This window comes from Ranitomeya imitator, chromosome 4 (genome assembly GCF_032444005.1).
Source record: "Ranitomeya imitator isolate aRanImi1 chromosome 4, aRanImi1.pri, whole genome shotgun sequence".
Classification (NCBI taxonomy): Eukaryota; Metazoa; Chordata; class Amphibia; order Anura; family Dendrobatidae; genus Ranitomeya; species Ranitomeya imitator.
Genome location: NC_091285.1, coordinates 108,843,864 through 108,870,922, shown reverse-complemented (window position 1 = coordinate 108,870,922; position 27,059 = coordinate 108,843,864).

The window sequence follows — 27,059 nt, the reverse complement described above, 5'->3', positions numbered from 1 at the left end:
GAGTGTAGAGTTTAGGGTATAGAGTGTGGGGCATAGAGTGTATGGTATACAGTGTAGAGTGTAGAGTGTAGGGTATAGAGTGTATAGTGTAGGGTATAGAGTGTAGGGTATAGAGTGTAGGGTGTAGAGTGTAGGGTGTAGAGTGTAGGGTCTAGAGTGTAGGGTGTAGAGTGTAGGGTGTAGAGTGTATGGTATAGAGTGTAGGGTATAGAGTGTAGAGTGTAGGGTATAGAGTGTAGGGTATAGAGTGTAGGGTGTAGAGTGTAGGGTATAGAGTGTAGAGTTTAGGGTAGAGAGTGTGGGGCATAGAGTGTATGGTATACAGTGTAGAGTGTGGGGTATAGAGTGTATAGTGTAGGGTATAGAGTGTAGGGTATAGAGTGTATGGTATAGAGTGTAGGGTATAAAGTGTAGAGTGTAGGGTATAGAGTGTATGGTATAGAGTGTAGGGTATAACGTGTAGAGTGTAGGGTATAGAGTGTAGGGTATAGAGTGTAGGTTATAGAGTGTAGGGTATAGAGTGTAGGGTAAAGAGTGTAGAGTGTAGGGTACAGAGTGCAGGGTGTAGAGTGTAGGGTATAGAGTGTAGAGTGTAGGGTGTAGAGTGTAGGGTATAGAGTGTAGGGTATAGAGTGTAGGGTATAGAGTGTAGGGTATAAAGTGTAGGGTGTAGGGTATAGAGTGTAGGGTATAAAGTGCAGGTTGTAGAGTGTAGGGTATAGAGTGTATGGTATAGGGTGTAGGGTATAAAGTGTAGGGTATAGAGTGTAGGGTATAGAGTGTAGGCTATAGAGTGTAGAGTATATAGTGTAGAGTGTAGGGTATAGAGTGTAGGGTATAGAGTGTGGAGTATAGAGTGTAGGGTATAGAATGTAGAGTGTAGAGTGTAGGGTGTAGAGTGCAAAGTGTAGGGTATAGAGTGTAAGATATAGAGTGTAGTGTATAGAGTGTATGTTATAGAGTGTAGGGTATAGAGTGTAGAGTTTAGGGTATAGAGTGTAGTGTATAGATTGTATGGTATAGAGTGTATGGTATAGAGTGTAGAGTGTAGGGTATAGAGTGTAGGGTATAGAGTGTAGGGTATAGAGTGTAGGGTGTAGAGTGTAGGGTGTAGAGTGTAGGGTATAGAGTGTAGGGTATAGAGTGTAGGTTATAGAGTGTAGCGTATAGAGCGTAGGGTGTAGGGTATAGAGTGTAGGGTATAGAGTGTAGGGTATAGAGTGTAGGGTATAGAGTGTATGGTATAGAGCTTAGGGTGTAGAGTGTAGGGTATAGAATGTAGAGTTTAGGGTAGAGAGTGTGGGGCATAGAGTGTATGGTATACAGTGTAGAGTGTAGGGTATAGAGTGTATAGTGTAGGGTATAGAGTGTAGGGTATAGAGTGTATGGTATAGAGTGTAGGATATAAAGTGTAGAGTGTAGGGTATAGAGTGTATGGTATAGAGTGTAGGGTATAAAGTGTAGAGTGTAGGGTATAGAGTGTAGGGTATAGAGTGTAGGCTATAGAGTGTAGAGTTTAGAGTGTAGGGTATAGAATGTAGAGTGTAGAGTGTAAAGTATAGGGTATAGAGTGTAGGATATAGAGTGTAGAGTGTAGGGTATAGAGTGTAGGGTATACAGTGTATGGTATAGAGTGTAGGGTATAGAGTGTAGAGTGTAGGGTATAGAGTGTAGGGTATAGAGTGTAGGGTATAGAGTGTAGGGTATAGATTGTAGGGTATAGGGTATAGGGTATAGAGTGTATGGTGTAGGGTGTAGAGTGTGGGGTGTAGAGTGGTGTAGAGTGTAGGATGTAGAGTGTATGGTATAGAGTGTAGGGTATAGAGTATAGCGTGTATGGTATAGAGTGTAGTGTATAGAGTGTAGGGTATAGGGTATAGAGTGTAGGGTATAGAGTGTAGGGTATAGATTTTAGAGTGTAGGGTATAGAGTGTAAGGTATAGAGTGTAGGGTGTGGAGTGTAAGGTATAGAGTGTAGGGTATAGAGTGTATGGTATAGAGTGTAGTGTATAGAGTGTATGGTATAGAGTGTAGAGTGTAGGGTATAGAGTGTATTTTATAGAGTGTAGGGTATAGAGTGTAGGGTATAGAGTGTAGAGTGTAGGGTACAGAGTGTAGGGTATAGAGTGTAGAGTGTAGGGTATAGAGTGTAGGGTATAGAGTGTAGGGTATAGAGTGTAGAGTGTAGGGATTAGAGTGTAGGATTAGAGTGTAGGGTATAGAGTGTAGAGTGTAGAGTATAGAGTGTAGGGTATAGAGTGTAGGGATTAGAGTGTAGGAATTAGAGTGTAGGGATTAGAGTGTAGGGATTAGAGTGTAGGGTATAGAGTGTAGGGTATAGAGTGTAGGGTATAGAGTGTAAGGTATAGTGTGTATGGTATAGAGTGTAGGGTATAAAGTGTAGAGTGTATGGTATAGAGTGTAGGGTATAGAGTGTAAAGTGTAGGGTATAGAGTGTAGGGTATAGAGTGTAGGGTATAGAGTGTATGGTATAGAGTGTAGGGTATAGAGTGTAGAGTGTAGGGTATAGAGTGTAGGGTATCGAGTGTAGGGTATAGAGTGTAGGGTATAGAGTGTAGGGTACAGAGTGTAGAGTGTAGGGTATAGAGTGTAGGGTACAGTGTGCAGGGTGTAGAGTGTAGGTTATAGAGTGTATAGTGTAGGGTATAGAGTGTAGGGTATAGAGTGTAGGGTGTAAAGTGTAGGGTGTAGAGTGTAGGGTGTAGAGTGTAGGGTGTAAAGTGTAGGGTGTAGAGTGTATGGTATAGAGTGTAGGGTATAGAGTGTAGAGTGTAGGGTATAGAGTGTAGGGTATAGAGTGTAGGGTATAGAGTGTAGGGTATAGAGTGTAGGGTGTAGAGTGTAGGGTACAGAGTGTAGAGTTTAGGGTAGAGAGTGTGGGGCATAGAGTGTATGGTATACAGTGTAGAGTGTAGGGTATAGAGTGTATAGTGTAGGGTATAGAGTGTAGTGTATAGAGTGTATGGTATGGAGTGTAGGGTATAAAGTGTAAAGTGTAGGGTATAGAGTGTATGGTATAGAGTGTAGGGTATAAAGTGTAGAGTGTAGGGTATAGAGTGTAGGGTATAGAGTGTAGGGTATAGAGTGTAGGGTATAGAGTGTAGGGTAAAGAGTGTAGAGTGTAGGGTACAGAGTGCAGGGTGTAGAGTGTAGGGTATAGAGTGTAGAGTGTAGAGTGTAGGGTGTAGAGTGTAGGGTATAGATTGTAGGGTATAGAGTGTAGGGTATAGAGTGTAGGGTATAAAGTGTAGGGTGTAGGGTATAGAGTGTAGGGTATAGAGTGCAGGTTGTAGAGTGTAGGGTATAGAGTGTATGGTATAGGGTGTAGGGTATAGAGTGTAGGGTATAGAGTGTAGGGTATAGAGTGTAGGGTATAGAGTGTAGGCTATAGAGTGTAGAGTATATAGTGTAGAGTGTAGGGTATAGAGTGTAGGGTATAGAGTGTAGGGTATAGAGTGTAGGGTGTAGGGATTAGCGTGTAGGGATTAGAGTGTAGGGATTAGAGTGTAGGGTGTAGAGTGTAGGGTGTAGAGTGTAGGGTATAGAGTGTAGGGTATAGAGTGTAGGGTATAGAGTGTAGAGTGTAGGGATTAGAGTGTAGGGTATAGAGTGTAGGGTATAGAATGTAGGGTATAGAGTGTAGGGTAAAGAGTGTAGAGTGTAGGGTACAGAGTGCAGAGTGCAGGGTGTAGAGTGTAGGGAATAGAGTGTAGAGTGTAGGGTGTAGAGTGTAGGGTGTAGAGTGTAGGGTGTAGGGTATAGAGTGTAGGGTATAGAGTGTAGGGTATAGAGTGTAGGGTGTAGGGATTAGAGTGTAGGGATTAGAGTGTAGGGATTAGAGTGTAGGGTGTAGAGTGTAGGGTGTAGAGTGTAGGGTATGGAGTGTAGGGTATAGAGTGTAGGGTATAGAGTGTAGAGTGTAGGGATTAGAGTGTAGGGTATAGAGTGTAGGGTATAGAGTGTAGGGTATAGAGTGTAAGGTGTAGGGTATAGAGTGTAGGGTATAGAGTGCAGGTTGTAGAGTGTAGGGTATAGAGTGTAGGGTATAGAGAGTAGGGTATAAAGTGTAGTGTGTAGGGTATAGAGTGTAAAGTGTAGGGTATAGAGTGTAGGGTATAGAGTGTAGGGTATAGAGTGTAGGGTATAGAGTGTAGAGTGTAGGGTATAGAGTGTATGCTATAGAGTGTATGGTGTAGAGTGTATGGTATAGAGTGTAGGGTATAGAGTGTAGAGTGTATGGTATAGAGTGTATGGTATAGAGTGTAGGGTATAGAGTGTAGGGTATAGAGTGTAGGGTATAGAGTGTATGTTATAGAGTGTAGGGTATAGAGTGTAGAGTGTAGGGTATAGAGTTTACAGTATAGGGTACAGAGTGTAGGGTATAGAGTGTAGGTTATAGTGTGTAGGGTATAGAGTGTAGGGTAAAGAGTGTAGAGTGTAGGGTACAGAGTGCAGGGTGTAGAGTGTAGGGTATAGAGTGTAGAGTGTAGAGTGTAGGGTGTAGAGTGTAGGGTATAGAGTGTAGGGTATAGAGTGTAGGATATAGAGTGTAGGGTATAAAGTGTAGAGTGTAGGGTATAGAGTGTAGGGTATAAAGTGCAGGTTGTAGAGTGTAGGGTATAGAGTGTATGGTATAGGGTGTAGGGTATAGAGTGTAGGGTATAGAGTGTAGGGTATAGAGTGTAGGCTATAGAGTGTAGAGTATATAGTGTAGAGTGTAGGGTATAGAGTGTAGGGTATAGAGTGTAGGGTATAGAGTGTGGAGTATAGAGTGTAGGGTATAGAATGTAGAGTGTAGGGTGTAGAGTGCAAAGTGTAGGGTATAGAGTGTAAGATATAGAGTGTAGTGTATAGAGTGTATGTTATAGAGTGTAGGGTATAGAGTGTAGAGTTTAGGGTATAGAGTGTAGTGTATAGATTGTATGTTATAGAGTGTATGGTATAGAGTGTAGAGTGTAGGGTATAGAGTGTAGGGTATAGAGTGTAGGGTATAGAGTGTAGGGTGTAGAGTGTAGGGTGTAGAGTGTAGGGTATAGAGTGTAGGGTATAGAGTGTAGGTTATAGAGTGTAGCGTATAGAGCGTAGGGTGTAAGGTATAGAGTGTAGGGTATAGAGTGTAGGGTATAGAGTGTAGGGTATAGAGTGTATGGTATAGAGCTTAGGGTGTAGAGTGTAGGGTATAGAATGTAGAGTTTAGGGTAGAGAGTGTGGGGCATAGAGTGTATGGTATACAGTGTAGAGTGTAGGGTATAGAGTGTATAGTGTAGGGTATAGAGTGTAGGGTATAGAGTGTATGGTATAGAGTGTAGGGTATAAAGTGTAGAGTGTAGGGTATAGAGTGTATGGTATAGAGTGTAGGGTATAAAGTGTAGAGTGTAGGGTATAGAGTGTAGGGTATAGAGTGTAGGCTATAGAGTGTAGAGTTTAGAGTGTAGGGTATAGAATGTAGAGTGTAGGGTGTAGAGTGTAAAGTGTAGGGTATAGAGTGTAGGATATAGAGTGTAGAGTGTAGGGTATAGAGTGTAGGGTATACAGTGTATGGTATAGAGTGTAGGGTATAGAGTGTAGAGTGTAGGGTATAGAGTGTAGGGTATAGAGTGTAGGGTATAGAGTGTAGGGTATAGATTGTAGGGTATAGGGTATAGGGTATAGAGTGTATGGTGTAGAGTGTAGGGTATAGAGTGTAGGGTGTAGGGTGTAGAGTGTGGGGTGTAGAGTGGTGTAGAGTGTAGGATGTAGAGTGTATGGTATAGAGTGTAGGGTATAGAGTATAGCGTGTATGGTATAGAGTGTAGTGTATAGAGTGTAGGGTATAGGGTATAGAGTGTAGGGTATAGAGTGTAGGGTATAGAGTGTAAGGTATAGAGTGTAGGGTGTGGAGTGTAGGGTATAGAGTGTATGGTATAGAGTGTAGGGTATAGAGTGTATGGTATAGAGTGTAGAGTGTAGGGTATAGAGTGTATTTTATAGAGTGTAGGGTATAGAGTGTAGGGTATAGAGTGTAGAGTGTAGCATATAGAGTGTAGGGTATAGAGTGTAGAGTGTAGGGTATAGAGTGTAGGGTATAGAGTGTAGGGTATAGAGTGTAGAGTGTAGGGATTAGAGTGTAGGGTTTAGAGTGTAGGGTATAGAGTGTAGAGTGTAGAGTATAGAGTGTAGGGTATAGAGTGTAGGGATTAGAGTGTAGGGATTAGAGTGTAGGGATTAGAGTGTTTGGATTAGAGTGTAGGGATTAGAGTGTAGGGTATAGAGTGTAGGGTATAGAGTGTAGGGTATAGAGTGTAGGGTATAGTGTGTATGGTATAGAGTGTAGGGTATAACGTGTAGAGTGTATGGTATAGAGTGTAGGGTATAGAGTGTAAAGTGTAGGGTATAGAGTGTATGGTATAGAGTGTAGGGTGTAGAGTGTATGGTATAGATTGTAGGGTATAGAGTGTAGAGTGTAGGGTATAGAGTGTAGGGTATAGAGTGTAGGGTATAGAGTGTAGGGTATAGAGTGTAGGGTACAGAGTGTAAGGTATAGAGTGTAGGGTACAGAGTGCAGGGTGTAGAGTGTAGGGTATAGAGTGTATAGTGTAGGGTATAGAGTGTAGGGTATAGAGTGTAGGGTGTAAAGTGGAGGGTGTAGAGTGTAGGGTGTAGAGTGTAGGGTGTAGAGTGTAGGGTGTAGAGTGTATGGTATAGAGTATAGGGTATAGAGTGTAGAGTGTAGGGTATAGAGTGTAGGGTATAGAGTGTAGGTTATAGAGTGTAGGGTATAGAGTGTAGGGTGTAGAGTGTAGGGTATAGAGTGTAGAGTTTAGGGTAGAGAGTGTGGGGCATAGAGTGTATGGTATACTGTGTAGAGTGTAGGGTATAGAGTGTATAGTGTAGGGTATAGAGTGTAGGGTATAGAGTGTATGGTATAGAGTGTTGGGTATAAAGTGTAGAGTGTAGGGTATAGAGTGTATGGTATAGAGTGTAGGGTATAAAGTGTAGAGTGTAGGGTATAGAGTGTAGGGTATAGAGTGTAGGGTATAGAGTGTAGGGTAAAGAGTGTAGAGTGTAGGGTACAGAGTGCAGGGTGTAGAGTGTAGGGTATAGAGTGTAGAGTGTAGAGTGTAGGGTGTAGAGTGTAGGGTATAGAGTGTAGGGTATAGAGTGTAGGGTATAGAGTGTAGGGTATAAAGTGTAGGGTGTAGGGTATAGAGTGTAGGGTATAGAGTGCAGGTTGTAGAGTGTAGGGTATAGAGTGTATGGTATAGGGTGTAGGGTATAAAGTGTAGGGTATAGAGTGTAGGGTATAGAGTGTAGGGTATAGAGTGTAGGGTATAGAGTGTAGGGTATAGAGTGTAGGCTATAGAGTGTAGAGTATATAGTGTAGAGTGTAGGGTATAGAGTGTAGGGTATAGAGTGTAGGGTATAGAGTGTAGGGTGTAGGGATTAGAGTGTAGGGATTAGAGTGTAGGGATTAGAGTGTAGGGTGTAGAGTGTAGGGTGTAGAGTGTAGGGTATAGAGTGTAGGGTATAGAGTGTAGGGTATAGAGTGTAGAGTGTAGGGATTAGAGTGTAGGGTATAGAGTGTAGGGTATAGAATGTAGGGTATAGAGTGTAGGGTAAAGAGTGTAGAGTGTAGGGTACAGAGTGCAGGGTGTAGAGTGTAGAGTGTAGGGTAAAGAGTGTAGGGCATAGAGTGTAGGGTATAGAGTGTAGAGTGTAGGGTATAGAGTGTAGGGTATAGAGTGCAGGTTGTAGAGTGTAGGGTATAGAGTGTATGGTATAGAGTGTAGGGTATAAAGTGTAGAGTGTAGTGTATAGAGTGTAGGGTATAGAGTGTAGGGTATAGAGTGTAGGCTATAGAGTGTAGAGTGTAGGGTGTAGAGTGTAGGGTATAGAGTGTAGGGTATAGAGTGTAGGGTATAGAGTGTGGAGTAGAGAGTGTATGGTATAGAGTGTAGGGTATAGAATGTAGAGTGTAGAGTGTAGGGTGTAGAGTGCAAAGTGTAGGGTATAGAGTGTAAGGTATAGAGTGTAGTGTATAGAGTGTATGTTATAGAGTGTAGGGTATAGAGTGTAGAGTTTAGGGTATAGAGTGTAGTGTATAGAGTGTATGGTATAGAGTGTATGGTATAGAGTGTAGAGTGTAGGGTATAGAGTGCATGGTATATAGTGTAGGGTATAGAGTGTAGGGTATAGAGTGTAGAGTGTAGGGTATAGAGTGTAGGGTATAGAGTGTAGGGTATAGAGTGTAGGTTATAGAGTGTAGGGTATAGAGTGTAGGGTATAGAGTATAGCTTATAGAGCGTAGGGTGTAGGGTATAGAGTGTAGGGTATAGAGTGTAGGGTGTAGAGTGTAGAGTGTAGGGTATAGAGTGTATGGTATAGAGCTTAGGGTATAGAGTGTAGGGTATAGAGTGTAGAGTTTAGGGTATAGAGTGTGGGGCATAGAGTGTATGGTATACAGTGTAGAGTGTAGGGAATAGAGTGTAGGGTATAGAGTGCAGGTTGTAGAGTGTAGGGTATAGAGTGTAGGGTATAGAGTGTAGGGTATAAAGTGTAGAGTGTAGGGTATAGAGTGTATAGTGTAGGGTATAGAGTGTAGGGTATAGAGTGTAGGGTATAGAGTGTATAGTGTAGGGTATAGAGTGTATGCTATAGAGTGTATAGTGTAGAGTGTATGGTATAGAGTGTAGGGTGTAGAGTGTATGGTATAGAGTGTAGGGTATAGAGTGTAGGGTATAGAGTGTAGGGTATAGAGTGTATGTTATAGAGTGTAGGGTATAGAGTGTAGAGTGTAGGGTATAGAGTTTAGAGTGTAGGGTATAGAGTGTAGGGTATAGAGTGTAAGGTATATAGTGTAGAGTGTAGGGTATAGAGTGTAGGGTATAGAGTGTAGGGTAAAGAGTGTAGAGTGTAGGGTACAGAGTGCAGGGTGTAGAGTGTAGGGTATAGAGTGTAGAGTGTAGGGTGTAGAGTGTAGGGTGTAGAGTGTAGGGTGTAGGGTATAGAGTGTAGGGTATAGAGTGTAGGGTATAGAGTGTAGGGTGTAGAGTGTAGGGTGTAGAGTGTAGGGTATAGAGTGTAGGGTATAGAGTGTAGGTTATAGAGTGTAGGGTGTAGGGATTAGAGTGTAGGGATTAGAGTGTAGGGTGTAGAGTGTAGGGTGTAGAGTGTAGGGTATAGAGTGTAGGGTATAGAGTGTAGGGTATAGAGTGTAGAGTGTAGGGATTAGAGTGCAGGGATTAGAGTGTAGGGTATAGAGTGTAGGGTATAGAGTGTAGAGTGTAGGGTATAGAGTGTAGGGTATAGAGTGTTGGGTATAGAGTGTAGGGTATAGAGTGTAGGGAATAGAGTGTAGAGTGTAGGGTGTAGAATGTAAAGTGTAGGGTATAGAGTGTAAGGTATAGAGTATAGTGTATAGAGTGTATGTTATAGAGTGTAGGGTATAGAGTGTAGAGTGTAGGGTATAGAGTGTAGGGTATAGAGTGTAGGGTATAGAGTGTAGGGTATAGAGTGTATGGTGTAGGGTATAGAGTGTAGGGTATAGAGTGCACGTTGTAGAGTGTAGGGTATAGAGTGTAGGGTATAGAGAGTAGGGTATAAAGTGTAGAGTGTAGGGTATAGAGTGTATAGTGTAGGGTATAGAGTGTAGGGTATAGAGTGTAGGGTATAGAGTGTAGAGTGTAGGGTATAGAGTGTATGCTATAGAGTGTATGGTGTAGAGTGTATGGTATAGAGTGTAGGGTATAGAGTGTAGAGTGTAGGGTATAGAGTGTAGGGTATAGAGTGCATGTTATAGAGTGTAGGGTATAGAGTGTAGAGTGTAGAGTGTAGGGTATAGAGTTTAGAGTGTAGGGTATAGAGTGTAGGGTATAGAGTGTAGGGTATAGAGTGTAGGGTGTAGAGTGTAGGGTATAGAGTGTAGGGTATAGAGTGTAGGGTATAGAGTGTATGGTATAGAGTGTAGGGTATAGAGTGTAGGGTATAGAGTGTATGGTATAGAGTGTATGGTATAGAGTGTAGGGTATAGAGTGTATGGTATAGAGTGTAGGGTATAGAGTGTAGAGTGTAGGGTATAGAGTGTAGGGTATAGAGTGTAGGGTATAGAGTGTAGGCTATAGAGTGTAGGGTATAGAGTGTAGAGTGTAGGGTATGGAGTGTAGAGTGTAGGGTATAGAGTGTTGGGTGTAAAGTGCAGGGTGTAGAGTGCAGGGTGTAGAGTGCAGGGTATAGAGTGTAGGGTATAGAGTGTAGGGTATAAAGTGTAGAGTGTAGGGTATAGAGTGTAGGGTATAGAGTGTAGGGTGTAGAGTGTAGGGTGTAGAGTGTATGGTATAAAGTGTAGGGTATAGAGTGTAGGGTATAGAGTGTAGAGTGTAGGGTATAGAGTGTAGGGTATAGAGCTTAGGGTGTAGAGTGTAGGATATAGAGTGTAGAGTTTAGGGTATAGAGTGTGGGGCATAGAGTGTATGGTATACAGTGTAGAGTGTAGAGTGTAGGGTATAGAGTGTATAGTGTAGGTTATAGAGTGTAGGGTATAGAGTGTAGGGTGTAGAGTGTAGGGTGTAGATTGTAGGGTGTAGAGTGTAGGGTGTAGAGTGTAGGGTGTAGAGTGTATGGTATAGAGTGTAGGGTATAGAGTGTAGACTGTAGGGTATAGAGTGTAGGGTATAGAGTGTAGGGTATAGAGTGTAGGGTGTAGAGTGTAGGGTATAGAGTGTAGAGTTTAGGGTAGAGAGTGTGGGGCATAGAGTGTATGGTATACAGTGTAGAGTGTAGGGTATAGAGTGTATAGTGTAGGGCATAGAGTGTAGGGTATAGAGTGTATGGTATAGAGTGTAGGGTATAAAGTGTAGAGTGTAGGGTATAGAGTGTATGGTATAGAGTGTAGGGTATAACGTGTAGAGTGTAGGGTATAGAGTGTAGGGTATATAGTGTAGGTTATAGAGTGTAGGGTATAGAGTGTAGGGTAAAGAGTGTAGAGTGTAGGGTACAGAGTGCAGGGTGTAGAGTGTAGGGTATAGAGTGTAGAGTGTAGAGTGTAGGGTGTAGAGTGTAGGGTATAGAGTGTAGGCTATAGAGTGTAGGGTATAGAGTGTGGGGTATAAAGTGTAGGGTGTAGGGTATAGAGTGTAGGGTATAAAGTGCAGGTTGTAGAGTGTAGGGTATAGAGTGTATGGTATAGGGTGTAGGGTATAAAGTGTAGGGTATAGAGTGTAGGGTGTAGAGTGTATGGTATAGAGTGTAGGGTATAGAGTGTAGAGTGTAGGGTATAGAGTGTAGGGTATAGAGTGTAGGGTATAGAGTGCAGGGTATAGAGTGTAGGGTACAGAGTGTAGGGTATAGAGTGTAGGGTACAGAGTGCAGGGTGTAGAGTGTAGGGTATAGAGTGTATAGTGTAGGGTATAGAGTGTAGGGTATAGAGTGTAGGGTGTAAAGTGGAGGGTGTAGAGTGTAGGGTGTAGAGTGTAGGGTGTAGAGTGTAGGGTGTAGAGTGTATGGTATAGAGTGTAGGGTATAGAGTGTAGAGTGTAGGGTATGGAGTGTAGGGTATAGAGTGTAGGGTATAGAGTGTAGGGTGTAGAGTGTAGGGTATAGAGTGTAGAGTTTAGGGTAGAGAGTGTGGGGCATAGAGTGTATGGTATACAGTGTAGAGTGTAGGGTGTAGGGTATAGAGTGTATAGTGTAGGGTATAGAGTGTAGGGTATAGAGTGTATGGTATAGAGTGTTGGGTATAAAGTGTAGAGTGTAGGGTATAGAGTGTATGGTATAGAGTGTAGGGTATAAAGTGTAGAGTGTAGGGTATAGAGTGTAGGGTATAGAGTGTAGGGTAAAGAGTGTAGAGTGTAGGGTACAGAGTGCAGGGTGTAGAGTGTAGGGTATAGAGTGTAGAGTGTAGGGTGTAGAGTGTAGGGTATAGAGTGTAGGGTATAGAGTGTAGGGTATAGAGTGTAGGGTATAAAGTGTAGGGTGTAGGGTATAGAGCGTAGGGTATAGAGTGCAGGTTGTAGAGTGTAGGGTATAGAGTGTATGGTATAGGGTGTAGGGTATAAAGCGTAGGGTATAGAGTGTAGGGTATAGAGTGTATGGTATAGAGTGTAGGGTATAGAGTGTAGGGTATAGAGTGTAGGCTATAGAGTGTAGAGTATATAGTGTAGAGTGTAGGGTATAGAGTGTAGGGTATAGAGTGTAGGGTATAGAGTGTAGGGTGTAGGGATTAGAGTGTAGGGATTAGAGTGTAGGGATTAGAGTGTAGGGTGTAGAGTGTAGGGTGTAGAGTGTAGGGTATAGAGTGTAGGGTATAGAGTGTAGGGTATAGAGTGTAGAGTGTAGGGATTAGAGTGTAGGGTATAGAGTGTAGGGTATAGAATGTAGGGTATAGAGTGTAGGGTAAAGAGTGTAGAGTGTAGGGTACAGAGTGCAGGGTGTAGAGTGTAGAGTGTAGGGTAAAGAGTGTAGGGCATAGAGTGTAGGGTATAGAGTGTAGAGTGTAGGGTATAGAGTGTAGGGTATAGAGTGCAGGTTGTAGAGTGTAGGGTATAGAGTGTATGGTATAGAGTGTAGGGTATAAAGTGTAGAGTGTAGTGTATAGAGTGTAGGGTATAGAGTGTAGGGTATAGAGTGTAGGGTATAGAGTGTAGGCTATAGAGTGTAGAGTGTAGGGTGTAGAGTGTAGGGTATAGAGTGTAGGGTATAGAGTGTAGGGTATAGAGTGTGGAGTAGAGAGTGTAGGGTATAGAATGTAGGGTATAGAATGTAGAGTGTAGAGTGTAGGGTGTAGAGTGCAAAGTGTAGGGTATAGAGTGTAAGGTATAGAGTGTAGTGTATAGAGTGTATGTTATAGAGTGTAGGGTATAGAGTGTAGAGTTTAGGGTATAGAGTGTAGTGTATAGAGTGTATGGTATAGAGTGTATGGTATAGAGTGTAGAGTGTAGGGTATAGAGTGCAGGGTATATAGTGTAGGGTATAGAGTGTAGGGTATAGAGTGTAGAGTGTAGGGTATAGAGTGTAGGGTATAGAGTGTAGGGTATAGAGTGTAGGTTATAGAGTGTAGGGTATAGAGTGTAGGGTATAGAGTATAGCTTATAGAGCGTAGGGTGTAGGGTATAGAGTGTAGGGTATAGAGTGTAGGGTATAGAGTGTAGAGTGTAGGGTATAGAGTGTATGGTATAGAGCTTAGGGTATAGAGTGTAGGGTATAGAGTGTAGAGTTTAGGGTATAGAGTGTGGGGCATAGAGTGTATGGTATACAGTGTAGAGTGTAGGGAATAGAGTGTAGGGTATAGAGTGCAGGTTGTAGAGTGTAGGGTATAGAGTGTAGGGTATAGAGTGTAGGGTATAAAGTGTAGAGTGTAGGGTATAGAGTGTATAGTGTAGGGTATAGAGTGTAGGGTATAGAGTGTAGGGTATAGAGTGTATAGTGTAGGGTATAGAGTGTATGCTATAGAGTGTATAGTGTAGAGTGTATGGTATAGAGTGTAGGTTGTAGAGTGTATGGTATAGAGTGTAGGGTATAGAGTGTAGGGTATAGAGTGTATGTTATAGAGTGTAGGGTATAGAGTGTAGAGTGTAGGGTATAGAGTTTAGAGTGTAGGGTATAGAGTGTAGGGTATAGAGTGTAAGGTATATAGTGTAGAGTGTAGGGTATAGAGTGTAGGGTATAGAGTGTAGGGTATAGAGTGTAGGGTAATGAGTGTAGAGTGTAGGGTACAGAGTGCAGGGTGTAGAGTGTAGGGTATAGAGTGTAGAGTGTAGGGTGTAGAGTGTAGGGTGTAGAGTGTAGGGTGTAGGGTATAGAGTGTAGGGTATAGAGTGTAGGGTATAGAGTGTAGGGTGTAGAGTGTAGGGTGTAGAGTGTAGGGTATAGAGTGTAGGGTATAGAGTGTAGGTTATAGAGTGTAGGGTGTAGGGATTAGAGTGTAGGGATTAGAGTGTAGGGTGTAGAGTGTAGGGTGTAGAGTGTAGGGTATAGAGTGTAGGGTATAGAGTGTAGGGTATAGAGTGTAGAGTGTAGGGATTAGAGTGTAGGGATTAGAGTGTAGGGTATAGAGTGTAGGGTATAGAGTGTAGAGTGTAGCGTATAGAGTGTAGGGTATAGAGTGTTGGGTATAGAGTGTAGGGTATAGAGTGTAGGGAATAGAGTGTAGAGTGTAGGGTGTAGAATGTAAAGTGTAGGGTATAGAGTGTAAGGTATAGAGTGTAGTGCATAGAGTGTATGTTATAGAGTGTAGGGTATAGAGTGTAGAGTGTAGGGTATAGAGTGTAGGGTATAGAGTGTAGGGTATAGAGTGTATGGTGTAGGGTATAGAGTGTAGGGTATAGAGTGCACGTTGTAGAGTGTAGGGTATAGAGTGCAGGGTATAGAGAGTAGGGTATAAAGTGTAGAGTGTAGGGTATAGAGTGTATAGTGTAGGGTATAGAGTGTAGGGTATAGAGTGTAGGGTATAGAGTGTACAGTGTAGGGTATAGAGTGTATGCTATAGAGTGTATGGTGTAGAGTGTATGGTATAGAGTGTAGGGTATAGAGTGTAGAATGTAGGGTATAGAGTGTAGGGTATAGAGTGTAGGGTATAGAGTGTAGGGTATAGAGTGCATGTTATAGAGTGTAGGGTATAGAGTGTAGAGTGTAGAGTGTAGGGTATAGAGTTTAGAGTGTAGGGTATAGAGTGTAGGGTATAGAGTGTAGGGTATAGAGTGTAGGGTGTAGAGTGTAGGGTATAGAGTGTAGGGTATAGAGTGTAGGGTATAGAGTGTATGGTATAGAGTGTAGGGTATAGAGTGTAGGGTATAGAGTGTATGGTATAGAGTGTATGGTATAGAGTGTAGGGTATAGAGTGTATGGTATAGAGTGTAGGGTATAGAGTGTAGAGTGTAGGGTATAGAGTGTAGGGTATAGAGTGTAGGGTATAGAGTGTAGGCTATAGAGTGTAGGGTATAGAGTGTAGAGTGTAGGGTATAGAGTGTAGGGTGTAGAGTGTAGGGTATAGAGTGTTGGGTGTAGAGTGCAGGGTGTAGAGTGCAGGGTGTAGAGTGCAGGGTATAGAGTGTAGGGTATAGAGTGTAGGGTATAAAGTGTAGAGTGTAGGGTATAGAGTGTAGGGTATAGAGTGTAGGGTGTAGAGTGTAGGGTGTAGAGTGTATGGTATAGAGTGTAGGTTATAGAGTGTAGGGTATAGAGTGTAGAGTGTAGGGTATAGAGTGTAGGGTATAGAGCTTAGGGTGTAGAGTGTAGGATATAGAGTGTAGAGTTTAGGGTATAGAGTGTGGGGCATAGAGTGTATGGTATACAGTGTAGAGTGTAGAGTGTAGGGTATAGAGTGTATAGTGTAGGGTATAGAGTGTAGGGTATAGAGTGTAGGGTGTAGAGTGTAGGGTGTAGATTGTAGGGTGTAGAGTGTAGGGTGTAGAGTGTAGGGTGTAGAGTGTATGGTATAGAGTGTAGGGTATAGAGTGTAGACTGTAGGGTATAGAGTGTAGGGTATAGAGTGTAGGGTATAGAGTGTAGGGTATAGAGTGTAGGGTGTAGAGTGTAGGGTATAGAGTGTAGAGTTTAGGGTAGAGAGTGTGGGGCATAGAGTGTATGGTATACAGTGTAGAGTGTAGGGTATAGAGTGTATAGTGTAGGGCATAGAGTGTAGGGTATAGAGTGTATGGTATAGAGTGTAGGGTATAAAGTGTAGAGTGTAGGGTATAGAGTGTATGGTATAGAGTGTAGGGTATAACGTGTAGAGTGTAGGGTATAGAGTGTAGGGTATAGAGTGTAGGTTATTGAGTGTAGGGTATAGAGTGTAGGGTAAAGAGTGTGGAGTGTAGGGTACAGAGTGCAGGGTGTAGAGTGTAGGGTATAGAGTGTAGAGTGTAGAGTGTAGGGTGTAGAGTGTAGGGTATAGAGTGTAGGGTATAGAGTGTAGGGTATAGAGTGTAGGGTATAAAGTGTAGGGTGTAGGGTATAGAGTGTAGGGTATAAAGTGCAGGTTGTAGAGTGTAGGGTATAGAGTGTATGGTATAGGGTGTAGGGTATAAAGTGTAGGGTATAGAGTGTAGGGTATAGAGTGTAGGGTATAGAGTGTAGGGTATAGAGTGTAGGCTATAGAGTGTAGAGTATATAGTGTAGAGTGTAGGGTATAGAGTGTAGGGTATAGAGTGTAGGGTATTGAGTGTGGAGTATAGAGTGTAGGGTATAGAATGTAAAGTGTAGAGTGCAGGGTGTAGAGTGCAAAGTGTAGGGTATAGAGTGTAAGATATAGAGTGTAGTGTATAGAGTGTATGTTATAGAGTGTAGGGTATAGAGTGTAGAGTTTAGGGAATAGAGTGTAGTGTATAGATTGTATGGTATAGAGTGTATGGTATAGAGTGTAGAGTGTAGGGTATAGAGTGTAGGGTATAGAGTGTAGGGTATAGAGTGTAGGGTGTAGAGTGTAGGGTGTAGAGTGTAGGGTATAGAGTGTAGGGTATAGAGTGTAGGTTATAGAGTGTAGCGTATAGAGCGTAGGGTGTAGGGTATAGAGTGTAGGGTATAGAGTGTAGGGTATAGAGTGTAGGGTATAGAGTGTATGGTATAGAGCTTAGGGTGTAGAGTGTAGGGTATAGAATGTAGAGTTTAGGGTAGAGAGTGTGGGGCATAGAGTGTATGGTATACAGTGTAGAGTGTAGGGTATAGAGTGTATAGTGTAGGGTATAGAGTGTAGGGTATAGAGTGTATGGTATAGAGTGTAGGGTATAAAGTGTAGAGTGTAGGGTATAGAGTGTATGGTATAGAGTGTGGGGTATAAAGTGTAGAGTGTAGGGTATAGAGTGTAGGGTATAGAGTGTAGGCTATAGAGTGTAGAGTTTAGAGTGTAGGGTATAGAATGTAGAGTGTAGGGTGTAGAGTGTAAAGTGTAGGGTATAGAGTGTAGGATATAGAGTGTAGAGTGTAGGGTATAGAGTGTAGGGTATACAGTGTATGGTATAGAGTGTAGGGTATAGAGTGTAGAGTGTAGGGTATAGAGTGTAGGGTATAGAGTGTAGAGTATAGAGTGTAGGGTATAGATTGTAGGGTATAGGGTATAGGGTATAGAGTGTATGGTGTAGAGTGTAGGGTATAGAGTGTAGGGTGTAGGGTGTAGAGTGTGGGGTGTAGAGTGGTGTAGAGTGTAGGATGTAGAGTGTATGGTATAGAGTGTAGGGTATAGAGTATAGCATGTATGGTATAGAGTGTAGTGTATAGAGTGTAGGGTATAGGGTATAGAGTGTAGGGTATAGAGTGTAGGGTATAGATTTTAAAGTGTAGGGTATAGAGTGTAGGGTGTGGAGTGTAGGGTATAGAGTGTAGGGTATAGAGTGTATGGTATAGAGTGTAGGGTATAGAGTGTATGGTATAGAGTGTAGAGTGTAGGGTATAGAGTGTATTTTATAGAGTGTAGGGTATAGAGTGTAGGGTATAGAGTGTAGAGTGTAGGGTATAGAGTGTAGGGTATAGAGTGTAGAGTGTAGGGTATAGAGTGTAGGGTATAGAGTGTAGGGTATAGAGTGTAGAGTGTAGGGATTAGAGTGTAGGGATTAGAGTGTAGGGTATAGAGTGTAGAGTGTAGAGTATAGAGTGTAGGGTATAGAGTGTAGGGATTAGAGTGTAGGGATTAGAGTGTAGGGATTAGAGTGTAGGGATTAGAGTGTAGGGTATAGAGTGTAGGGTATAGAGTGTAGGGTATAGAGTGTAGGGTATAGTGTGTATGGTATAGAGTGTAGGGTATAAAGTGTAGAGTGTATGGTATAGAGTGTAGGGTATAGAGTGTAAAGTGTAGGGTATAGAGTGTATGGTATAGAGTGTAGGGTGTAGAGTGTATGGTATAGAGTGTAGGGTATAGAGTGTAGAGTGTAGGGTATAGAGTGTAGGGTATAGAGTGTAGGGTATAGAGTGTAGGGAATAGAGTGTAGGGTACAGAGTGTAGAGTGTAGGGTATAGAGTGTAGGGTACAGAGTGCAGGGTGTAGAGTGTAGGGTATAGAGTGTATAGTGTAGGGTATAGAGTGTAGGGTATAGAGTGTAGGGTGTAAAGTGTAGGGTGTAGAGTGTAGGGTGTAGAGTGTAGGGTGTAAAGTGTAGGGTGTAGAGTGTATGGTATAGAGTGTAGGGTATAGAGTGTAGAGTGTAGGGTATAGAGTGTAGGGTATAGAGTGTAGGGTATAGAGTGTAGGGTATAGAGTGTAGGGTGTAGAGTGTAGGGTATAGAGTGTAGAGTTTAGGGTAGAGAGTGTGGGGCATAGAGTGTATGGTATACAGTGTAGAGTGTAGGGTATAGAGTGTATAGTGTAGGGTATAGAGTGTAGGGTATAGAGTGTATGGTATAGAGTGTAGGGTATAAAGTGTAGAGTGTAGGGTATAGAGTGTATGGTATAGACTGTAGGGTATAAAGTGTAGAGTGTAGGGTATAGAGTGTAGGGTATAGAGTGTAGGGTATAGAGTGTAGGGTATAGAGTGTAGGGTATAGAGTGTAGGGTAAAGAGTGTAGAGTGTAGGGTACAGAGTGCAGGGTGTTGAGTGTAGGGTATAGAGTGTAGAGTGTAGAGTGTAGGGTGTAGAGTCTAGGGTATAGAGTGTAGGGTATAGAGTGTAGGGTATAAAGTGTAGGGTGTAGGGTATATAGTGTAGGGTATAGAGTGCAGGTTGTAGAGTGTAGGGTATAGAGTGTATGGTATAGGGTGTAGGGTATAAAGTGTAGGGTATAGAGTGTAGGGTATAGAGTGTAGGGTATAGAGTGTAGGGTATAGAGTGTAGGGTATAGAGTGTAGGCTATAGAGTGTAGAGTATATAGTGTAGAGTGTAGGGTATAGAGTGCAGGGTATAGAGTGTAGGGTATAGAGTGTTGGGTGTAGGGATTAGAGTGTAGGGATTAGAGTGTAGGGATTAGAGTGTAGGGTGTAGAGTGTAGGGTGTAGAGTGTAGGGTATAGAGTGTAGGGTATGGAGTGTAGGGTATAGAGTGTAGAGTGTAGGGATTAGAGTGTAGGGTATAGAGTGTAGGGTATAGAATGTAGGGTATAGAGTGTAGGGTAAAGAGTGTAGAGTGTAGGGTACAGAGTGCAGGGTGTAGAGTGTAGGGAATAGAGTGTAGAGTGTAGGGTGTAGAGTGTAGGGTGTAGAGTGTAGGGTGTAGAGTGTAGGGTGTAGGGTATAGAGTGTAGGGTATAGAGTGTAGGGTATAGAGTGTAGGGTGTAGGGATTAGAGTGTAGGGATTAGAGTGTAGGGATTAGAGTGTAGGGTGTAGAGTGTAGGGTGTAGAGTGTAGGGTATAGAGTGTAGGGTATAGAGTGTAGGGTATAGAGTGTAGAGTGTAGGGATTAGAGTGTAGGGTATAGAGTGTAGGGTATAGAGTAGAGTGTAGAGTGTAGGCTATAGAGTGTAGACTATAGAGTGTAGGGTATAGAGTGTAGGGTATAGAGTGTAGGGTATAGAGTGTAAGGTGTAGGGTATAGAGTGTAGGGTATAGAGTGCAGGTTGTAGAGTGTAGGGTATAGAGTGTAGGGTATAGAGAGTAGGGTATAGAGTGTAGAGTGTAGGGTATAGAGTGTATGCTATAGAGTGTATGGTGTACAGTGTATGGTATAGAGTGTAGGGTATAGAGTGTAGAGTGTATGGTATAGAGTGTATGGTATAGAGTGTAGGGTATAGAGTGTAGGGTATAGAGTGTAGGGTATAGAGTGTATGTTATAGAGTGTAGGGTATAGAGTGTAGAGTGTAGGGTATAGAGTTTACAGTGTAGGGTATAGAGTGTAGGGTATAGAGTGTAGGTTATAGAGTGTAGGGTATAGAGTGTAGGGTAAAGAGTGTAGAGTGTAGGGTACAGAGTGCAGGGTGTAGAGTGTAGGGTATAGAGTGTAGAGTGTAGAGTGTAGGGTGTAGAGTGTAGGGTATAGAGTGTAGGGTATAGAGTGTAGGGTATAGAGTGTAGGGTATAAAGTGTAGGGTGTAGGGTATAGAGTGTAGGGTATAAAGTGCAGGTTGTAGAGTGTAGGGTATAGAGTGTATGGTATAGGGTGTAGGGTATAAAGTGTAGGGTATAGAGTGTAGGGTATAGAGTGTAGGGTATAGAGTGTAGGGTATAGAGTGTAGGGTATAGAGTGTAGGCTATAGAGTGTAGAGTATATAGTGTAGAGTGTAGGGTATAGAGTGTAGGGTATAGAGTGTAGGGTATAGAGTGTGGAGTACAGAGTGTAGGGTATAGAATGTAGAGTGTAGGGTGTAGAGTGCAAAGTGTAGGGTATAGAGTGTAAGATATAGAGTGTATGTTATAGAGTGTAGGGTATAGAGTGTAGAGTTTAAGGTATAGAGTGTAGTGTATAGATTGTATGGTATAGAGTGTATGGTATAGAGTGTAGAGTGTAGGGTATAGAGTGTAGGGTATAGAGTGTAGGGTATAGAGTGTAGGGTGTAGAGTGTAGGGTGTAGAGTGTAGGGTATAGAGTGTAGGGTATAGAGTGTAGGTTATAGAGTGTAGCGTATAGAGCATAGGGTGTAGGGTATAGAGTGTAGGTTATAGAGTGTAGGGTATAGAGTGTAGGGTATAGAGTGTATGGTATAGAGCTTAGGGTGTAGAGTGTAGGGTATAGAATGTAGAGTTTAGGGTAGAGAGTGTGGGGCATAGAGTGTATGGTATACAGTGTAGAGTGTAGGGTATAGCGTGTATAGTGTAGGGTATAGAGTGTAGGGTATAGAGTGTATGGTATAGAGTGTAGGGTATAAAGTGTAGAGTGTAGGGTATAGAGTGTATGGTATAGAGTGTAGGGTATAAAGTGTAGAGTGTAGGGTATAGAGTGTAGGGTATAGAGTGTAGGCTATAGAGTGTAGAGTTTAGAGTGTAGGGTATAGAATGTAGAGTGTAGGGTGTAGAGTGTAAAGTGTAGGGTATAGAGTGTAGGATATAGAGTGTAGAGTGTAGGGTATAGAGTGTAGGGTATACAGTGTATGGTATAGAGTGTAGGGTATAGAGTGTAGAGTGTAGGGTATAGATTGTAGGGTATAGGGTATAGGGTATAGAGTGTATGGTGTAGAGTGTAGGGTATAGAGTGTAGGGTGTAGGGTGTAGAGTGTGGGGTGTAGAGTGGTGTAGAGTGTAGGATGTAGAGTGTATGGCATAGAGTGTAGGGTATAGAGTATAGCGTGTATGGTATAGAGTGTAGTGTATAGAGTGTAGGGTATAGGGTATAGAGTGTAGGGTATAGAGTGTAGGGTATAGATTTTAGAGTGTAGGGTATAGAGTGTGGAGTATAGAGTGTAGGGTATAGAATGTAGAGTGTAGGGTGTAGAGTGCAAAGTGTAGGGTATAGAGTGTAAGATATAGAGTGTATGTTATAGAGTGAAGGGTATAGAGTGTAGAGTTTAGGGTATAGAGTGTAGTGTATAGATTGTATGGTATAGAGTGTATGGTATAGAGTGTAGAGTGTAGGGTATAGAGTGTAGGGTATAGAGTGTAGGGTATAGAGTGTAGGGTGTAGAGTGTAGGGTGTAGAGTGTAGGGTATAGAGTGTAGGGTATAGAGTGTAGGTTATAGAGTGTAGCGTATAGAGCGTAGAGTGTAGGGTATAGAGTGTAGGGTATAAAGTGTAGAGTGTAGGGTATAGAGTGTATGGTATAGAGTGTAGGGTATAAAGTGTAGAGTGTAGGGTATAGAGTGTAGGGTATAGAGTGTAGGCTATAGAGTGTAGAGTTTAGAGTGTAGGGCATAGAATGTAGAGTGTAGGGTGTAGAGTGTAAAGTGTAGGGTATAGAGTGTAGGATATAGAGTGTAGAGTGTAGGGTATAGAGTGTAGGGTATACAGTGTATGGTATAGAGTGTAGGGTATAGAGTGTAGAGTGTAGGGTATAGAGTGTAGGGTATAGAGTGTAGGGTATAGAGTGTAGGGTATAGATTGTAGGGTATAGGGTATAGGGTATAGAGTGTATGGTGTAGAGTGTAGGGTATAGAGTGTAGGGTGTAGGGTGTAGAGTGTGGGGTGTAGAGTGGTGTAGAGTGTAGGATGTAGAGTGTATGGTATAGAGTGTAGGGTATAGAGTATAGCGTGTATGGTATAGAGTGTAGTGTATAGAGTGTAGGGTATAGGGTATAGAGTGTAGGGTATAGAGTGTAGGGTATAGATTTTAGAGTGTAGGGTATAGAGTGTAAGGTATAGAGTGTAGGGTGTGGAGTGTAGGGTATAGAGTGTAGGGTATAGAGTGTATGGTATAGAGTGTAGGGTATAGAGTGTATGGTATAGAGTGTAGAGTGTAGGGTATAGAGTGTATTTTATAGAGTGTAGGGTATAGAGTGTAGGGTATAGAGTGTAGAGTGTAGGGTATAGAGTGTAGGGTATAGAGTGTAGAGTGTAGGGTATAGAGTGTAGGGTATAGAGTGTAGGGTATAGAGTGTAGAGTGTAGGGATTAGAGTGTAGGGATTAGAGTGTAGGGTATAGAGTGTAGAGTGTAGAGTATAGAGTGTAGGGTATAGAGTGTAGGGATTAGAGTGTAGGGATTAGAGTGTAGGGATTAGAGTGTAGGGATTAGAGTGTAGGGATTGGAGTGTAGGGTATAGAGTGTAGGTTATAGAGTGTAGGGTATAGAGTGTAGGGTATAGTGTGTATGGTATAGAGTGTAGGGTATAAAGTGTAGAGTGTATGGTATAGAGTGTAGAGTGTAGGGTATAGAGTGTAAAGTGTAGGGTATAGAGTGTATGGTATAGAGTGTAGGGTGTAGAGTGTATGGTATAGAGTGTAGGGTATAGAGTGTAGAGTGTAGGGTATAGAGTGTAGGGTATAGAGTGTAGGGTATAGAGAGTAGGGTATAGAGTGTAGGGTATAGAGTGTAGGGTACAGAGTGTAGGGTATAGAGTGTAGGGTACAGAGTGCAGGGTGTAGAGTGTAGGGTATAGAGTGTATAGTGTAGGGTATAGAGTCTAGGGTATAGAGTGTAGGGTGTAAAGTGGAGGGTGTAGAGTGTAGGGTGTAGAGTGTAGGGTGTAGAGTGTAGGGTGTAGAGTGTATGGTATAGAGTGTAGGGTATAGAGTGTAGAGTGTAGGGTATAGAGTGTAGGGTATAGAGTGTAGGGTATAGAGTGTAGGGTGTAGAGTGTAGGGTATAGAGTGTAGAGTTTAGGGTAGAGAGTGTGGGGCATAGAGTGTATGGTATACAGTGTAGAGTGTAGGGTATAGAGTGTATAGTGTAGGGTATAGAGTGTAGGGTATAAAGTGTATGGTATAGAGTGTAGGGTATAAAGTGTAGAGTGTAGGGTATAGAGTGTATGGTATAGAGTGTAGGGTATAAAGTGTAGAGTGTAGGGTATAGAGTGTAGGGTATAGAGTGTAGGGTATAGAGTGTAGGGTAAAGAGTGTAGAGTGTAGGGTACAGAGTGCAGGGTGTAGAGTGTAGGGTATAGAGTGTAGAGTGTAGAGTGTAGGGTGTAGAGTGTAGGGTATAGAGTGTAGGGTATAGAGTGTAGGGTATAGAGTGTAGGGTATAAAGTGTAGGGTGTAGGGTATAGAGTGTAGGGTATAGAGTGCAGGTTGTAGAGTGTAGGGTATAGAGTGTATGGTATAGGGTGTAGGGTATAAAGTGTAGGGTATAGAGTGTAGGGTATAGAATGTAGGGTATAGAGTGTAGGGTATAGAGTGTAGGGTATAGAGTGTAGGGTATAGAGTGTAGGGTGTAGGGATTAGAGTGTAGGGATTAGAGTGTAGGGATTAGAGTGTAGGGTGTAGAGTGTAGGGTGTAGAGTGTAGGGTATAGAGTGTAGGGTATAGAGTGTAGGGTATAGAGTGTAGAGTGTAGGGATTAGAGTGTAGGGTATAGAGTGTAGGGTATAGAATGTAGGGTATAGAGTGTAGGGTAAAGAGTGTAGAGTGTAGGGTACAGAGTGCAGGGTGTAGAGTGTAGGGAATAGAGTGTAGAGTGTAGGGTGTAGAGTGTAGGGTGTAGAGTGTAGGGTGTAGGGTATAGAGTGTAGGGTATAGAGTGTAGGGTATAGAGTGTATGGTATAGAGCTTAGGGTGCAGAGTGTAGGGTATAGAATGTAGAGTTTAGGGTAGAGAGTGTGGGGCATAGAGTGTATGGTATACAGTGTAGAGTGTAGGGTATAGAGTGTATAGTGTAGGGTATAGAGTGTAGGGTATAGAGTGTATGGTATAGAGTGTAGGGGATAAAGTGTAGAGTGTAGGGTATATAGTGTATGGTATAGAGTGTAGGGTATAAAGTGTAGAGTGTAGGGTATAGAGTGTAGGGTATAGAGTGTAGGCTATAGAGTGTAGAGTTTAGAGTGTAGGGTGTAGAATGTAGAGTGTAGGGTGTAGAGTGTAAAGTGTAGGGTATAGAGTGTAGGATATAGAGTGTAGAGTGTAGGGTATAGAGTGTAGGGTATACAGTGTATGGTATAGAGTGTAGGGTATAGAGTGTAGAGTGTAGGGTATAGAGTGTAGGGTATAGAGTGTAGGGTATAGAGTGTAGAGTATAGATTGTAGGGTATAGGGTATAGGGTATAGAGTGTATGGTGTAGAGTGTAGGGTATAGAGTGTAGAGTGTAGGGTGTAGAGTGTGGGGTGTAGAGTGGTGTAGAGTGTAGGATGTAGAGTGTATGGTTTAGAGTGTAGGGTATAGAGTATAGCGTGTATGGTATAGAGTGTAGTGTATAGAGTGTAGGGTATAGGGTATAGAGTGTAAGGTATAGAGTGTAGGGTATAGATTTTAGAGTGTAGGGTATAGAGTGTAAGGTATAGAGTGTAGGGTGTGGAGTGTAGGGTATAGAGTGTAGGGTATAGAGTGTATGGTATAGAGTGTAGGGTATAGAGTGTATGGTATAGAGTGTAGAGTGTAGGGTATAGAGTGTATTTTATAGAGTGTAGGGTATAGAGTGTAGGGTATAGAGTGTAGAGTGTAGGGTATAGAGTGTAGGGTATAGAGTGTAGAGTGTAGGGTATAGAGTGTAGGGTATAGAGTGTAGGGTATAGAGTGTAGAGTGTAGGGATTAGAGTGTAGGGATTAGAGTGTAGGGTATAGAGTGTAGAGTGTAGAGTATAGAGTGTGGGGTATAGAGTGTAGGGATTAGAGTGTAGGGATTAGAGTGTAGGGATTAGAGTGTAGGGATTAGAGTGTTGGGATTGGAGTGTAGGGTATAGAGTGTAGGGTATAGAGTGTAGGGTATAGAGTGTAGGGTATAGTGTGTATGGTATAGAGTGTAGGGTATAAAGTGTAGAGTGTATGGTATAGAGTGTAGGGTATAGAGTGTAAAGTGTAGGGTATAGAGTGTATGGTATAGAGTGTAGGGTGTAGAGTGTATGGTATAGAGTGTAGGGTATAGAGTGTAGAGTGTAGGGTATAGAGTGTAGGGTATAGAGTGTAGGGTATAGAGAGTAGGGTATAGAGTGTAGGGTATAGAGTGTAGGGTACAGAGTGTAGGGTATAGAGTGTAGGGTACAGAGTGCAGGGTGTAGAGTGTAGGGTATAGAGTGTATAGTGTAGGGTATAGAGTGTAGGGTATAGAGTGTAGGGTGTAAAGTGGAGGGTGTAGAGTGTAGGGTGTAGAGTGTAGGGTGTAGAGTGTAGGGTGTAGAGTGTATGGTATAGAGTGTAGGGTATAGAGTGTAGAGTGTAGGGTATAGAGTGTAGGGTATAGAGTGTAGGGTATAGAGTGTAGGGTATAGAGTGTAGGGTGTAGAGTGTAGGGTATAGAGTGTAGAGTTTAGGGTAGAGAGTGTGGGGCATAGAGTGTATGGTATACAGTGTAGAGTGTAGGGTATAGAGTGTATAGTGTAGGGTATAGAGTGTAGGGTATAGAGTGTATGGTATAGAGTGTAGGGTATAAAGTGTAGAGTGTAGGGTATAGAGTGTAGGCTATAGAGTGTAGAGTATATAGTGTAGAGTGTAGGGTATAGAGTGTAGGGTATAGAGTGTAGGGTATTGAGTGTGGAGTATAGAGTGTAGGGTATAGAATGTAGAGTGTAGAGTGCAGGGTGTAGAGTGCAAAGTGTAGGGTATAGAGTGTAAGATATAGAGTGTAGTGTATAGAGTGTATGTTATAGAGTGTAGGGTATAGAGTGTAGAGTTTAGGGAATAGAGTGTAGTGTATAGATTGTATGGTATAGAGTGTATGGTATAGAGTGTAGAGTGTAGGGTATAGAGTGTAGGGTATAGAGTGTAGGGTATAGAGTGTAGGGTGTAGAGTGTAGGGTGTAGAGTGTAGGGTATAGAGTGTAGGGTATAGAGTGTAGGTTATAGAGTGTAGCGTATAGAGCGTAGGGTGTAGGGTATAGAGTGTAGGGTATAGAGTGTAGGGTATAGAGTGTAGGGTATAGAGTGTATGGTATAGAGCTTAGGGTGTAGAGTGTAGGGTATAGAATGTAGAGTTTAGGGTAGAGAGTGTGGGGCATAGAGTGTATGGTATACAGTGTAGAGTGTAGGGTATAGAGTGTATAGTGTAGGGTATAAAGTGTAGGGTATAGAGTGTATGGTATAGAGTGTAGGGTATAAAGTGTAGAGTGTAGGGTATAGAGTGTATGGTATAGAGTGTGGGGTATAAAGTGTAGAGTGTAGGGTATAGAGTGTAGGGTATAGAGTGTAGGCTATAGAGTGTAGAGTTTAGAGTGTAGGGTATAGAATGTAGAGTGTAGGGTGTAGAGTGTAAAGTGTAGGGTATAGAGTGTAGGATATAGAGTGTAGAGTGTAGGGTATAGAGTGTAGGGTATACAGTGTATGGTATAGAGTGTAGGGTATAGAGTGTAGAGTGTAGGGTATAGAGTGTAGGGTATAGAGTGTAGAGTATAGAGTGTAGGGTATAGATTGTAGGGTATAGGGTATAGGGTATAGAGTGTATGGTGTAGAGTGTAGGGTATAGAGTGTAGGGTGTAGGGTGTAGAGTGTGGGGTGTAGAGTGGTGTAGAGTGTAGGATGTAGAGTGTATGGTATAGAGTGTAGGGTATAGAGTATAGCATTTATGGTATAGAGTGTAGTGTATAGAGTGTAGGGTATAGGGTATAGAGTGTAGGGTATAGAGTGTAGGGTATAGATTTTAAAGTGTAGGGTATAGAGTGTAGGGTGTGGAGTGTAGGGTATAGAGTGTA